Genomic DNA, 15,100 nt, shown 5'->3' with positions numbered 1-15,100 from the left:
CATCCTCCTAAACAGACTTAAAATAACATTACTCTTGGCCTTACCCTGATTCTCAATCCTGGCCAGAAATTGTGTTTCTCAGAAACAATGGTGACATATTTTGAAATTATTTTATTATGTTTTAAGTCTCACTATCCTCCTAAATAATTGATCTTCATGGATTTATTGATCAATGCTTAAAAACCTCATTAGTGAACTTCTTGGTCACACGGCCAGTAGGTGTGAAGTTTGAGAATTTAACCAACCATATGACCTAAATTCCCTGCAACATTCTTAGTTTCCATACATAAAAACCATCTTTAGAACATGTACCAAATTTAAGCTTGAAAATAGAATTCACCTCCCAGGCAAAGTGTGTAGGAACTTAAGAGTACAGCTAACCTTTGAAAAATAGGAGTTTGAACTGCATGGGTCCGCTTATATGCGGATTTTTCCCTGATAAATACAGTAAAGCACTGTGAATGTATTTCTCTTCTTAATAATCTTCTTAATATTTTCTTGTCTCTAGCTTGCTTTATTATAAGAATACAGCATATAAAGGATGCCTGGGTGACTCAGTCGGTTAAACGCCCAGCTCTTGATTTCAGCTCAGGTCATGATCGTGGGATTGAGACCCACATAGGGCTCCATGCTGACAGTGCAGATCCTGCTTGGGATTGTCTCTCTCCTTCTCTCCCGGTCCCTCCCACTGTCTCTCTCTCCCTCTCCAAATAAATAAATAAACTAAAAAAAAAAAAAAAAAAAAAAACAAACACACAGTATGTAATACATATAAACTAGAAAATCTGTGTTCATCAGCTGTTTATGTTATTATGGCTTCTGGTCAATAGTAGGCTTTTAGTAATGTTTTGGGGGGAGTCAAAGCTATATGTGAATTTTTGACTGTGCAGGAGGTCAGAACCCCTAACCCCCATTGTTGTTCATGGGTCAACTGTGTGTGTTTCCAATGGAAACTCTGGAGTTCAGTTTCAAAAGGGAGGCAGAAACCCATGGACCTAAGCTCCTAGACTAGGAAGTCTCTTGCAGATGCCTTGAGAATTCAGGTTGTGCCCTTTGGGGACCCTCTCCTAGCTGCCATATGGATGGGGCAGGGCTGAGTGAAAAAAAAAAAAGTATTGTTTATGGAACATGATTTATTTTCAAAGGTTGTAAAACTCCGTGTTACCTGGCCCAGGCCTTAATGAAATAGTTTGAAGAACACGAAGAAAGTACACATGAAGTTCAGTGGCAAGCTGGTAAATATTTATTGACCTAAAGAATGTGCAAATGTAATTTATAGATCACAAATGATACAATAATCTTTATTGTAAATTCCTTATAGCTAGTGGATTCCCACAGAATGCTTCTGAGTTTTGCTCTGGGCTCCTATATCCAGAGCGTAGCCAATCTATTATTTCACTTGATGAACAAACTCAGTGCCCACATGAATGTGGGTTGATATAACAACAAAGCTGTATGTCGGGTGTTCAATCATTTGTCAATGATAAGAGCAAGTTCTTTGCTGAACGAAATGATAGTTTTCAAATATTGGAGGAAGACTTCCTCAGGTTTTTTTGCACCATTCATAATATATTGAATGTATTCACCTTTACAGTAAAGTACTGTAAATGCACTTCTCTTCTAAAAATTTTTTTTTTCAACGTTTATTTATTTTTGGGACAGAGAGAGACAGAGCATGAACGGGGGAGGGGCAGAGAGAGAGGGAGACACAGAATCGGAAACAGGCTCCAGGCTCTGAGCCATCAGCCCAGAGCCCGACGCGGGGCTCGAACTCACGGACCGCGAGATCGTGACCTGGCTGAAGTCGGACGCTTAACCGACTGCGCCACCCAGGCGCCCCATGCACTTCTCTTCTTAATCATTTTCTTAATGTTTTCTTTTGTTTAGCTTGCTTTATTGTAAGAATACAGTATATGATACATATACAAAATATGTGTTCATCGCCTGTTTATGTTATTATGGCTTCTGGTCAGTAGTAGGCTTTTAGCGATGTTTTTGGGGAGTCAAAAGTTATATGTGGATTTTTGACTGTGCAGGGGGTCGGCACCCCTAACCCCCGTTGTAGTTCAAGGGCCAACTGTATGTGTTTCCAGTGGAAACTCTGGAGTTCATTTTGAAAAGGGGGGCAGGAACCCGTAGATCTCCATAAACACATTTGAAAATTTAATCAGCATTATTAACATTTTTTTCCATCCCTTTCTTAAAAGTCTTGACCAGGGACCAGTAAACTATGGCCTGCAGGCCAAATCCGATCCCCCCAACCTCTCTCTGTAAATAAAGTTTATGGGAACACGGCCATGCCCCATGGTTTCACATATCGTCCGTGGCTGTTTTTGTCCTACAGTGGCAGAAGTGAGTAGGTTAGGCAGAGACTGGCCACAAAGCCCAAAATATTTACTCTCTGGCCCTTTACCGAATAGAGTTTGCCGACTCCAGGTTTGGATAGTCAATAAAACAGGAAATCAGGCCTTGATCCGGTGCTGTTTGCTGATTTCTGTGGTATAACTACTCCCACGGTGGCTAATTTCACCCTTGCAAGGCGCCATCACCAGCCACAGAGTCGGGAAGATTGAACACCCAACAGCGGCTCTAGCTGCACAGCCACAGTACATAGTACATAACTTCAAGAGCATCCATCACGGTAAAATAATGAAGAACTGAAGAGCTTTGAGTATTTATCTTTGTTTCTAAATATAATCTATTTAGTTATGATTTATATCATTGAATTTTTAGTAATGGTTGTGTTTAACGACAAGTGGTCCACAAAGTTTCGGAGCACGTGACGATCCCTCGGCATGAGCTGGTTCGATTGCTTTCCTGTAGTGCCCAGCCATCTTTTTCTCCCCCATCTCTGGGGGACATCCCCGTCTTCCCAGCACACCTGGCTCCTGAAGTGTCCTGTGCCCTTTTAATGACCCTCTGGCTGTCCAGGGACCCCCGTTTTTCCTGTCTTTGATATCTTGCTCTCACACCGCCCCATTCCCTCTCATCTGCATTCATCAATACTTTGAGTTCTGTAGGAGAACTGGCCTCAGATAGCTGACAGAAATTCACGACAAGGGATAGCTGATCAAATCTTGGTGGTTGGGGCGCCTGGGTGGCTCAGCTGGTTAAGCGTCCGACTTCAGCTCAGGTCATGATCTCACGGTTCGTGGGTCTGAGCCCTGTGTCGGGCTCTGTGCCGACAGCTCGGAGCCTGGAGCCTGCTTCGGATTCTGTGTGTGTCTCTTTCTCTGTCCCTCCCCCACTCGCACTCTGACTGTCTCTCTCTCTCAAAATAAATACACATTTAAAAAGTTGGTTGTTTCAATAGGCCTGGAAATGGCTGCATTTAAAAAAAAAGATTCTTGTCGACCCAAAGGTTATAGAATCTGAATGTCTGGTCACACTGCAGGTGTAGGAAGTATCTTTGGAATTCTGGGGTGCCAACATCTCTCAGTCCCGGGCAGGAGGTCATCATCTTCTCTACAGGGCAGCACTGGCCCAGACGTGCACCTGATGGCTCTCATTTCTCTAGACAACCTTTTTCTCTTCTCTCTTGGCTTTAGCCCTTACCCTCTCTCCCACTTGTCCTCTGTTTAAACCTCACTGTTGTGGCTGAGGTGAGGCAGGTGTTATATAGACTAGGCGGGGAGAGGATCAAGAAAACTACAGCTGTTTGTGCTTATCTAGAACCTTCGGCTCCTGCCTTGTGTGATCTTGGCTGATACTTGACATATCTGGTGTTTCGTCAGAATTAGTGTGTTCTCTGTTCCGGCCAGCTCTGCCGTCTGGCACCTTGGCGTGTTGTGACGGGTAGAACTGCCAATGGAAAGACAACATAGCCATTGAGAAGTAGGAGCTTGAGTGAGTCTAGGAGATGGGGGGCGAGAGGGCGCTCCCATACAGCCCTTAAGCTGGAGTGGGAGGACATGGGAAGTCACGGCACAGAGTATAAGAAGTGGGGTGAAAATGCAGGAGGAGGGAGTTAGGTCAGGCTCTGGAATGATGGCATTAACAAACAAACCAGATGGAGGAAAAAGGCATTTGTGTGTCAACACATATTTATTGAGTATCTTCCATGTTTCAGGGCTTGTCTAGGCCCCGGACTACAGCCAGGGAATAAAACGAAGCCCCTGTTCTAGGTCGCTGACATTTCTAGTGGGGTGGGACAGAAACATGGCAGAAGGTAGCAGCAAAAGAACAGGATGAGAGGTCAGGTGAGGAGCGAGATTGTGGAGCGACCATGGGGGCGAGATAAGAATCTCTTGGAAGGTTTTGAGCAGGGGGTGTTACATTCTGACTTGTATGTCAAAATGGCAACTCTGAGTTGATTGCTTTTCAGAAAGCCCAGGTAAGAGGCCGCTGCAAAGTCCGGGTACAGGTGGTTGGGTCACAAGGAGGTGGTGCGAATCCACAAATTCTGGACATGCGGTGAGGACAGATGGGTCATGGGCTGTGAGAGAAACAGAGGAAACCTGGAAAGACTCCAAAGGTTTTGGCCTGAGGAAGTGGATGCATAGGACTTCCATTTACTGAGGTGCAAGGCATAGGGAGGGCGGGGTGGGGGTTAGAGAGAACCAGGAGTTTGGGGGTGGGCATGATAGTTTTGATGGCTTAGTGGATGAGGTGCAGATGTTGAGTCGATGGCTGCATCTATGAATCTGAAATGCAGAGGGAGAGGACGGTGCTGTTGGTATAAGTCAAGGAATCATTTAAAGGCACGAGGCTAGGTTAACTAACCCAAGTGTCGAGGGAGATTCGATACAGAAGAGAACGGGTCTGAGGATGGGGCTTTGGGTCTTGATGTTCAGAGGTGAGGACCCAGCAAAGGAGATCCTGTATTTCTAAAATGAGAAGGCATGAAGAATCCTCTTTGTCAGGGCATTTACCCAAGGGTTACCTGGAAATGGTCTAGGGGGTGGGGGGATAAAAAGTCCTCCTGACAGTCCCCTGGACCCAGGCTGGTGGCCTGAGCTATAGCGAGGAGCTCTGCTTCACCCCACTTTCTCAGAGATGGTGACACCTGGCAAAATTTCTCTAAGTGAATTTTATTGATTTATTTTTCTCTTGAAGTCAATTTTATTAAATTCTTTTTTTCAACGTTTATTTATTTTTTGGGGGACAGAGAGAGACAGAGCATGAACGGGGGAGGGGCAGAGAGAGAGGGAGACACAGAATCGGAAACAGGCTCCAGGCTCCGAGCCATCAGCCCAGAGCCCGACGCGGGGCTCGACCTCACGGACCGCCAGATCGTGACCTGGCTGAAGTCGGACGCTTAACCGACTGTGCCACCCAGGCGCCCCTGAAGTCAATTTTGAATTAAAAGGCACGTCATATGGCTTTCCAGTGTGTTCTACAGTGGAGCAAATAACAATAGGATGTGGTAGCCACAAAAAGACTGGGTGCTTCTGAAGTCGTCAGGCTGGAAGAACAAGGTGTGGGTGAATGCTGTCTTGCTACTCCCTAAGTAGAGAAGCCACGGAGAGCTGTGTTGGGAGCACTTTGTACCTTGCCTGGCCCACACAGGGTTAAATATCGTTTTCTCCTTCCAAGTCTCTGCTGACTGGTAGCTGTGTGACCTCAGGAAAATTGCTTAACTTCTCAGAGCCTCTGTTTCCTCATTGGTAATGACTATTCCCCCAAAAGGTGTTTGTAAAGATTGAATAATTTTATTTTTTTATTTTATTGTTTTAAAATATGTATTTATTTTTGAGAGAAAGAGAGAGAGAGAGAGCACAGCAGGGGGGAGGCAGAGAGAGAGAGAGAGAGAGAGAGAGAGAGAGAGAGACAGAATCTGAAGCAGGCTCCAGGCTCTGAGCTGTCAGTACAGAGCCTGATGTGGAGGTCGAACCCACGAACTGCTAGATTATGTCCTGAGCCGAAGTTGGACGCTCAACTGCCTGAGCCACCCAGGCGCCCCAAGATTAAGTAACTTTAAATAGATTGAAGCCTGTAGTGAACTGCAAAGTTACATACAAATACGAGGCAGAAGCGGCTGTGCCTATAAGAAAATAGCTCAATTTACACAATAATAGATTCTCACCCTTTGCATAAATACAGGATTTCCATACTCAGGTCACTGGAGCTGGCCTTCTTCAGCACGCAAGTATTCCAATTAGACACGGAAGCACTCTCCACTATTATGTCATATATTTCTTGTGGGCTCAGAGAGAGAAGAAGATGAGCTTACTAGTCATGCCCTGTTGCCATCACCGACTCCTGAGTTGGAAATATGAAGAATTCTCAGCTCCCTCATCTATCTGTCCATGTTCTTACCTCTGGTGTCCAATCTGCCTCCTTTCTATGCCGATTGCCGGTTGAAAGTGCCTCTGGTCTTCCTCTTCTGAATTCTGTGACATCAATAAACAGCAAGAGGCAGCATGCAGGGTGAAGGTGATCCTGTCTGTGCTGGCCTCAATTATGGAGTCAGTTTAAGCTAAAGTGTGGGGTGAGCATAAGCCTGGCGGAGGGGGTGTAGGGAGGGTGAGGGCTGAATTACATAAAGGGTCAGGAGATCTGGGTTCTAGCCGTGACATTCACAAACCGTCTCTCTACAACATTTCCATTAGTCGAAGGAAAGGAATTGGATCCCAGCTCTTCTAGCTCTCCTCTCTTTGGGACTCTGACTTCACTTGTTTGGAGACTCAGTCTACTTATTTCAGCATCGTTCCACTAGGTGGCGATGTTTCCTTAACCCCCAAGCAAGTTTTCATTCTGGGAAAAAAGCCGAGTTTCGTAGCTAGTTTTTTTTTTCTCCCGTGAAAGTGCGAAAGAATGATTTTTTTTCCTCTCTCTCTCTCTCTCTCTCTCTCTCTTTTAAATATAAGAATGATTCTCCAAAGCTGGGGACGAAAGAAGGAACTTTCCTTCTGAACACCTCAGGCAGTTTATGCTGGAAACAAGGCCTCTGTTTAGAGATTCCTCCTCTCTGCTGGGAGTGGGAACTCAGGCTAGAGTTTTGCATTCTGTGATTGCACAAGGGGTGGGGGCGGCGGGGGGAGGGGAAGAGGCGGGGGCTGGGAGACGTTGGAATTGCTGGGTCCTAGGGAGGTTAGGGGGCGGTGGACGGTAGGCACGAGCTCTGGGCCCGCGTGAGCCCTGCAAAACTCTGCCCGGAGAAGCTCACTGGACGCCAACTTTTCCGGGCTCCGCAGGAGTAGGCATTGCCAGATGCTCCCACCAGGGGCTAGGACGGTCCTCCCAGAGTCAGACTGCTTTGCTCATGAAGGTCAGAGATGCACGAGGGCAGCATGAGGCCCAGCCTCCTTCTCATGCAGATGGGGAAGCTGAGGCCCAGAGAGGGTCAGTTCTCCTAATGCTACCTCCCAGCCAAATTACTTTGTCCTTACACATTTCAAATAGACTTGCCAACCGTCTCATCTTGAGTGTGCAGCTAGCGCATCTAGTAGTTAATTAAGCCTGCGAGCCTCCCGCCCGCCGAGCCCTCGCACTGTGCACATCAGGACATACTGCACCGGAAGAGTTGGGGTGATTTGCTCAAAGACCTCAAACGGAACACCAATCCAGTGGGGGAGACATCTCATTTAAAGCAACTGCTTATTAACCCGTAGAACAGATCTCATAGTAGGGTCCATTTGTTTATTTGCGTTTAATAATAACGTAATAATAGCGAACTTTTATTCAGTGGTTCCTATGGACTGGGCCCTGTGCTAAGCACTTAGCATCATTCTATCTATCCTATAGTAATGTCAGCAAATCTGTGAGGCAGCTATCGCTATCTATTTAAAATTTTTTTTAATGTTTATGTACTTTTGAGAGAAGGCGAGAGTGGGGGAGGGGCAGAGAGAGGGAGACACAGAATGGGAAGCAGGCTCCAGGCTCTGAGCGGTCAGCACAGAGCCCAACGCGGGGCTCGAACTCACAGACAGCGAGATCGTGACCTGAGCTGAAGTCAGACGCTTAACCGACTGAGCCACCCAGGCGCCCCTGCTGTCTATTTATTATAGAGGTTCAGAAAGGTTGAGTAACTAGCTTAAAGTCACACAGCCGGAAGGAGCAGAGCCAACAGTCACACCCTAATTTCCCTAAGTCAACCTTTGGTCTTTTAGCCTCCACATTGTGCTTCAGGACGCTGTCCCCATTTTTAGGATCTGATACAGAAACTTACCGGAGTTTCTGGAGGACCAGTCACTATCTCATCATGTTCCCGGTTGTGACATGAAGGCTCCGTGGTAGCAAGCCAGCTTAGGGCCTAGAGACTTGGTGACATCAGTGTCACATCTGCAGGACACTCAGAACGCGAACGCACGACATGAGGAGAGATGCTCCCAAAGGAGGCTGTTGGCACCAGGATCCAAGAAGCTGCGAGAATCTGTGTTTGTTTGGAGGTGTTCCCACTACCTGTGAAGGCAGGGATAGTCGGCAGTGTGGTGCCTGAGGAACAGCCACATGACACCGGAGGCTGCTCTAGGGACCGTCCTCCTCCGTGCTAGGCTCAGAGTGTGGCATTTAGTATGCATCACCTCACCTGGGACTCCTGGCGGCGTGTTGCCCCAGGGACCACTTTGTCCCCACCTTACCAGGGGCAATATCTCAAATACAGGAAGTTCTCAACAAACTGATGCCAGATACAGACAGCCTTCAGAAATCCAGGTTTGCGTGTTCTCTCAAAAGGGCACGAAATTGAAATGCTTTATTAAGTTGTGGGATAACAACCAGTTATCCTGGAGCTGCAGTTACTGTTAGAGAAAAAGGGACAAGGATTTCCAGCCTGACAGATTTAGATTCCCCGGCTCAATAACCACGGGACCTTGGGCAAATTACCTAACCTCTTTGAGTCTCAGTTTCCTCATTTTCTAAAAGGGGGCAATATTGCATACGTCCCAGGGTTACAGTGATAGTCAATGAGATGATGTATGTGAACTGCCTGGTGTATTTTGTGCAACGTCGTAAGTGTTCAGTAAATACTAACGATGACGACGAAGGTGGTTACTGTTAATGCCCTTCCAGCGAGCTGCCCACCCTTATTCCAGATCCTTTGTGACCACTGCTGGGGACTTTAGAATCTCTGAACCCACCGAAACCCCGTTTATCCAGAGGGCCTCGCCATTTCTGCCTGCTGATGGCTCATTTGTCTTGGGGATGACCCTCATCCTCCACATTCCCATTCCATGGTTTGCCAGAATCCAGCATTTAGGCAGTGAATTCTCAGGGCTGTAGGAGCTATGGTCTATGAGGAGTTTACTACCTGTGCCCAATAAATGTTCAATGAATAAATAAGAGCCAATAAAACTGTAAAAGCAAGAATAAAAATGAGTATCCTTATAAGCACTTTAGATCTTAAAAGGTCTTTATATTCAGGCTGCTCGGAGTCAAACTTGTATCCAATAAAGATTTTACAAAGGGTCTGGAGTTGCACCACCAAAGGAAGGGGGAGGCTCCAATATCCATCACTGGCCGGATGAACAGCCACCCAGGGCGGGGCCAGTGGCCTTGCGTCTCCAGGTCTGATAAACTCCAGGAAATACATTCAGGCCAAAGTATATTTCCTATCAGTGGAAGAAGACCAGAAATGGAAGAGGGAGACAGGGAGGAGACCTCCCAAGGGCACCTCACTCCAACACTAGGGACTATGAATCTACAACAGGAAGGCTTTAAAAAAGTCGTGTCAGTCTGTCTTGATGATGTTCTAGTAGCTAAATAGAAAGGATCCATGAGGACGGCCACAAAGACCATCATATCTCACCTCCATCCACCCACCACATTGCCTGAAATGTTACCATTAGGATTCTTTTCCTTTGGGTTTCCTTTGAGTTTTGAGTTAACAAACAAGTAAGAGTAATGTCTGGAAAATTCTTATTTTACATCCTCAACTTTTGGAGTTTCTCTTCTAGATCATAAAGACAAACAATAGTGAGTAACTTCTTATTGTTTTTTCCTTCTTATTACAAAAGAGATCCACATTCATCATAGAATATTTGCAAAAAGAGATAAGCAAAATTAAGGAAATAAATTCAGCCTATAATGTAATTTCCCAGGGATAGTGATTATTAAAATTTATTTTAATTTTTTTTTCAACGTTTTTTATTTATTTTTGGGACAGAGAGAGGCAGAGCATGAACAGGGGAGGGGCAGAGAGAGAGGGAGACACAGAATCGGAAACAGGCTCCAGGCTCCGAGCCATCAGCCCAGAGCCTGACACGGGGCTCGAACTCACGGACCGCGAGATCGTGACCTGGCTGAAGTCGGACGCTTAACCGACTGCGCCACCCAGGCGCCCCGGTGATTATTAAAATTTAGGTATTCCCTTCTGCCATTTTCTTTCTTAATGAAACTTTTTTTCCTATGAAATTTAATAGAATACAATGTAACTCTCTTTTCCTTTATATTTAACATTATTTATTTCTTACTTAGAAAACCTTTTCCTGTGTTATGAAAAATTCTCCTATATTTTCTTCTAAATGTTAACAATTTGTAGTTTTATACAGTTGTTGCCTTTCAGATAAAGTTAGCAATCTACCTAGATTGACATCTGTGGATGGCATAAGGTAGGGACAAGTTCTATTTTTCGCCCCAAATGGATATCCAGGTGTGTATCGAGACCATTCTTTCCCTACTACTCTGCAATTTCACTTTTTGTTGAAAAATCAATGGTCCACGCACGGTGGCTCTCTTTCTGGGCACTCCTGTGTTCCATCGGACTGTCTGTATATTGGACAAGACAGGGTGGGCTATGCTTTGTTTTGGGTAACGAATAACCCCAACATGTCATGGATTAACATACTAAAGTTATTGTTTTCTTTACTAGCAGATCACTGGTGATACAGAATATGCGTCAGGGCAACTGTCCTTCATGAATGAAGTCTCTGCGCCATTGGGAGCACTCTCTATCCCAAGAAGAGAGACTGGAAAGTGCCCATGAGGTTTTCACAGGCTCCCCAGGAAACGTCACTCATCATTCACTTCCTCTTACAACCCATTAGCCAGTGACTCTCTCAGTAAGAGTTAGACTCATGAGCAAAGGGCTGTGAAGTGCTGTCCGCCATATGCCTGGAAGGGGAGGCTACCCAGATATTGGAAAACACGAGCGATGCCTACCTTCATCTATACCATTGACTGAAAGCGCTGGTCTTAATCATTTTTATAGTAAGACTCCGTACCTAACAGACGAAAGCCTCCGATGCTGTGTTTCGACTTCAAGAAGGCCTTGGCTCGTCTTAGACCTTGGCAATTCCATACAAATTGTAGAAAGTGTTTGTGAAGTTCTGAAAAAGATCCCGAATTCACAGCTGAATCAAGGGAGAATCGACACTGAAAATATCAAGTGTTCTAATTCAGTAACAGAATTTCTCTCCTTTAATCCAGGTCTTCTTTAGTTTCTTTCAATAATGTTTTATAATGTTTAAAAAATTTTTTTAAACATTTATTCATTTTTGAGAGAGAGACAGAGTGTGAGGGGGGGAGGGGCAGAGAGAGGGGGAGACACAGAATCCGAAGCAGGGTCCAGGCTCCGAGCCATCAGCACAGAGCCAGAGGCAGGGCTTGAAATCACAGACCACAGGATCATGACTTGAGCTGAAGTTGGACACTTAATGGACTGAGCCACCCGGGTGCCCCAATGTTTTAGAATGTTTTGCACAGAGGTCTTCTACACCTTTTGTTAAATTTTCCCCTAAAATTTGGATATGTTTAAATCCTAGTGTAAATGTTATTTTCAAAGTTTTTTCCATTTTATAAAATCTGTGGTTGATAGGGGCACCTGGGTGGCTCAGTTGGTTTTAACCATCCAACTTCGGCTCAGGCAATGATCTCGCAGTTCACTAGTTCGAGCCCCACGTCAGGCTCAGAGCCTGAAGCCTGTTTCAGATTCTGTGTCTGCCAATCTGCCTCTCCCCCACTCGCACCTGTCTCTCTCTCTCTCTCTCTCTCTCTCTCTCTCTCTCTCTCTCAAAAATAAATAAAACACTAACAACACAGTTAAAAAAAGAAGTTTAGAATTTGTGGTTGGTAGATAAAAATTCAATTCCTATTTTGGTGTTGACCTTGTATCTAGCAACCTTCTGAAACTTCCTTAAATTCTAAAAACTATCTGCAGATTCCCATGGATTTTCTATGTAGTTAATAATGTGATCCACAGATAATGATAATTGCATTCCTTCCTTTTTGATCTTATGCGTTTTCTTTTATTTTCTTTCCTTGCTTGTAGGGAACCTCCAAAATACTGCAGAATGGATGTTGTGAGAGTAACCATATTTGTACTCTCCACAATCTCAAAGGGAACATTTTCGAAGTTTTGATTTTAAATGTATTGGTTGTTATAGGTCTTTTGTAGCTATTCTTTACCAGATTACTTCAGTGTTTGCTTTTTTCTAGTTTTTAAGATTTTGAATAACCAATGGATATTGAATTTTAGCAAATGCTTTTTTTCCTGTATGTATTGACACGAATAGATGATTTTCTCCCCTTTGATCTTAACAGGCGGCAAATTACATTGATTTTCTCACGATAAAGCAACATTTACACCAGCATCCTGGAATAAGCCAAATTTGAACATGTTGTGTTTCCTTTTTATATATTGTTAGCTTTGACTCGTTAATATTCTGTTTAGGATTTTTCCACATGTTCGTGAGTAAAATTGGCCTGTAATTTTCTTTGCTATGCTGTTCTTGTTGGGTTTCAATATGAAGATGACTTTAGCCTCACACAATAAAATGGAGAGTGTTCTCACTTTTTCTATTTTCTGGAAGAGTTTGTATAAGATTAGCATTATATCTTTAAACATCTTTAAAATTTGCCTGAAGCCATCAAAGATATTTTATTTGTGAGAGGTTTATTTCTGTATGTTTTTAAATTTTTTAAATGTTTATTCATTTTTGAGAGAGAGAGAGAGAGAGACAGAGCGTGAGGCGGGGAGGGGCAGAGAGAGAGGGAGACACAGAATCCAAAGGAGGCTCCAGGATCCAAGATGTCAGCACAGAGCCCAACGTGAGGCTCAAACTCGTCAACCGTGAGATCATGACCAGAGCCAAAGTCGGACGCCCAACCGCTGAGCCACCCAGGTGCCCTGATGAGTTTATTTTTAATTTAAAAGGTAATTCTTTTAATAGCTATAGGATTATTCAGATTTTTAAATTTCTTTTTTGTTGGTTTCAGTAAGTAATGTTTTCCAAAGGATTTGTCTATTTCATCTAAATTTTCAAACTTATTAACAGAGTTGCTTACAATATTCCCTTATTATCTTGCTAATGTCTGCAACATCTGTAATGACTTGTTTCAACACTGACATTAATTTTTTGCATCTTCCCCTTTTTTGTCTGGATCTGTCTCAACAGAGGTTTATCAATTTTATTGGTCATTTCCAAGATTCAAATTTTGCCCTTTTAATACTGTCTATTTTGTTTTTGTTTCATTAATTTTTGCTCTTATCTCTTTTATTTCCTTCCTTCCATGTATTTGGGAGATTATTTTGCTGTTCTTTTTCTAACTTCCCCTTCTAGTATCCGTGACAAAAATATGTTAAGTCTGCTCACTGTATTCTGCTCATCTTTGTATTTTCCATCATTTTGTCTCTCTCTGTTTTATTCTGGGTAATTTCTTCTGACCTATCGGTTCACTAATTCTCTTTCTTTCTGTGTTGAATCTGTTATTAAACCCATCTGTTGAAATTTTCACTTTGATTATTGGATTTTTTAAATGTTAGACTGTCTATTTGATTCTTGTATCAAATTTATAATTTTTTTTTAATTTTTTTTTTAACGTTTATTTACTTTTGATACAGAGAGAGACAGAGCATGAACAGGGGAGGGTCAGAGAGAGAGAGAGGGAGACACAGAATCTGAAACAGGCTCCAGGCTCTGAGCTGTCAGCACAGAGCCCGACGCGGGGCTCGAACTCACGAGCTGTGAGATCATGACCTGAGCTGAAGTCGGACGCTTAACCGACTGAGCCACCCAGGTGCCCCTCAAATTTATAATTATTTAACTTCAGTTGATTGTTGAAATATTTTAAGTTCAATTTTTACCTCTTTGAGCATGGTAAGCACAGTTGTTTTAGAGTCCTTATGTAAATATGTGTCTTTTATTAATCTTTCCAAGTTTCTGGTAGTGGGAGTAGCTATGAGAGCCACATTTCATTTGTGACATCTATTATTTTCTTATCTAATTATTTATATATTTTTATCCTTACCAGACTGATGGTTCAAGGTTCATCAAAGAGAAATTCTCCTTCTGATTTATCTTTGTATTTGTCACAGTATCTAGCGGAGTTCACTCAAGATACGAAGATGTTATGAACACATGAATGGATGTCATCGTATTTACTCGTCTGCTTACCTATGTCTCCCTTACTTTTTCCTTTGGCTCCTTCCCTAACCTCAACTACTACTAAGCCACAGGGGCCTCTGTGCTATTCTCTGAATGAAAAAACATGAGCCAGCCTCAGACCCCCTTGCCCTTGATCTTCCTTCTGTCTGAAATGCTCTTGCCCCAGATATCCATCGGTTTTATTATTCCCTCACCTCATTCACACCTCTTTTCCAAGGTCACTTCTGCAGAGAGATCTCCTCTGACCACCTTATCAGTAACAGCATTTGCTCTCCCCTCTGCCATTCTCTATCCCCTCACCCTGCTTTATTTTGCTCCTCGGCACTTTTTCCTGACAGCATGGTTGTAAATGTATGTGTTTATCGTCTGTCTCTACCACTATTTTATAAACCTCATGGGAGAAGGGACTATGTTTTTTGTCCACTATAATTATCTCCAGGTCCTTAAATAGTATCTGGCACGTAGAAGGCCCTCAAGAAGCATTTACTGAGCTAGGTGCTGTGATAACTGATTTATACAAAAATTTTTAACACGTTCTTCTCTGGGGGCTCCTGGGTGGCTCAGCCAGTTAATCATCCAACTTCGGCTCAGATCATGATCTCGCGGTGAGTTCGAGCCCTATGTTGGGCTCTGTGCTGACAGCCGAGAGCCTGGAACCTGCTTTGGATTCCGTGTCTCCCTTTCTCCCTGCCCCTCCCCGTCTCTCTCTTTCAAAAATAAATACACACTAAAAAACAATTTAAAAAAACGTTCTCCTCTAGCAGTTCTGAAAGTTTAATATGCTATTACTGCTTCTGTTTTGCTGATGAGTGGACTGAGGCTCAGAGAAGTTATTT

The 15,100-nt window shown here is 43.8% G+C and overlaps 1 long non-coding RNA gene across 2 annotated transcripts in view; it reads left to right on the top strand.

The window, feature by feature from the left end:
- LOC147576555 (uncharacterized) overlaps positions 1-12,669 on the top strand; it is a 61,494-nt gene extending 48,825 nt beyond the window's left edge. Inside the window, exon 5 of one of the 2 annotated variants that reach the window (XR_015240913.1) lies at positions 10,754-12,669. This is a non-coding gene — a long non-coding RNA (uncharacterized LOC147576555). Of the gene's footprint in view, positions 1-10,750 lie in introns of both variants that reach the window. The other variant, XR_015240912.1, reaches the window with a different exon arrangement.
- The last annotated feature ends 2,431 nt before the right edge of the window (positions 12,670-15,100 follow it).

Source organism: Puma concolor, chromosome D1 (assembly GCF_028749965.1).
Source record: "Puma concolor isolate L17-30 chromosome D1, mPumCon1.1.hap2, whole genome shotgun sequence".
NCBI lineage: Eukaryota > Metazoa > Chordata > Mammalia > Carnivora > Felidae > Puma > Puma concolor.
This window is presented reverse-complemented; position numbering and strand designations above follow the sequence as displayed.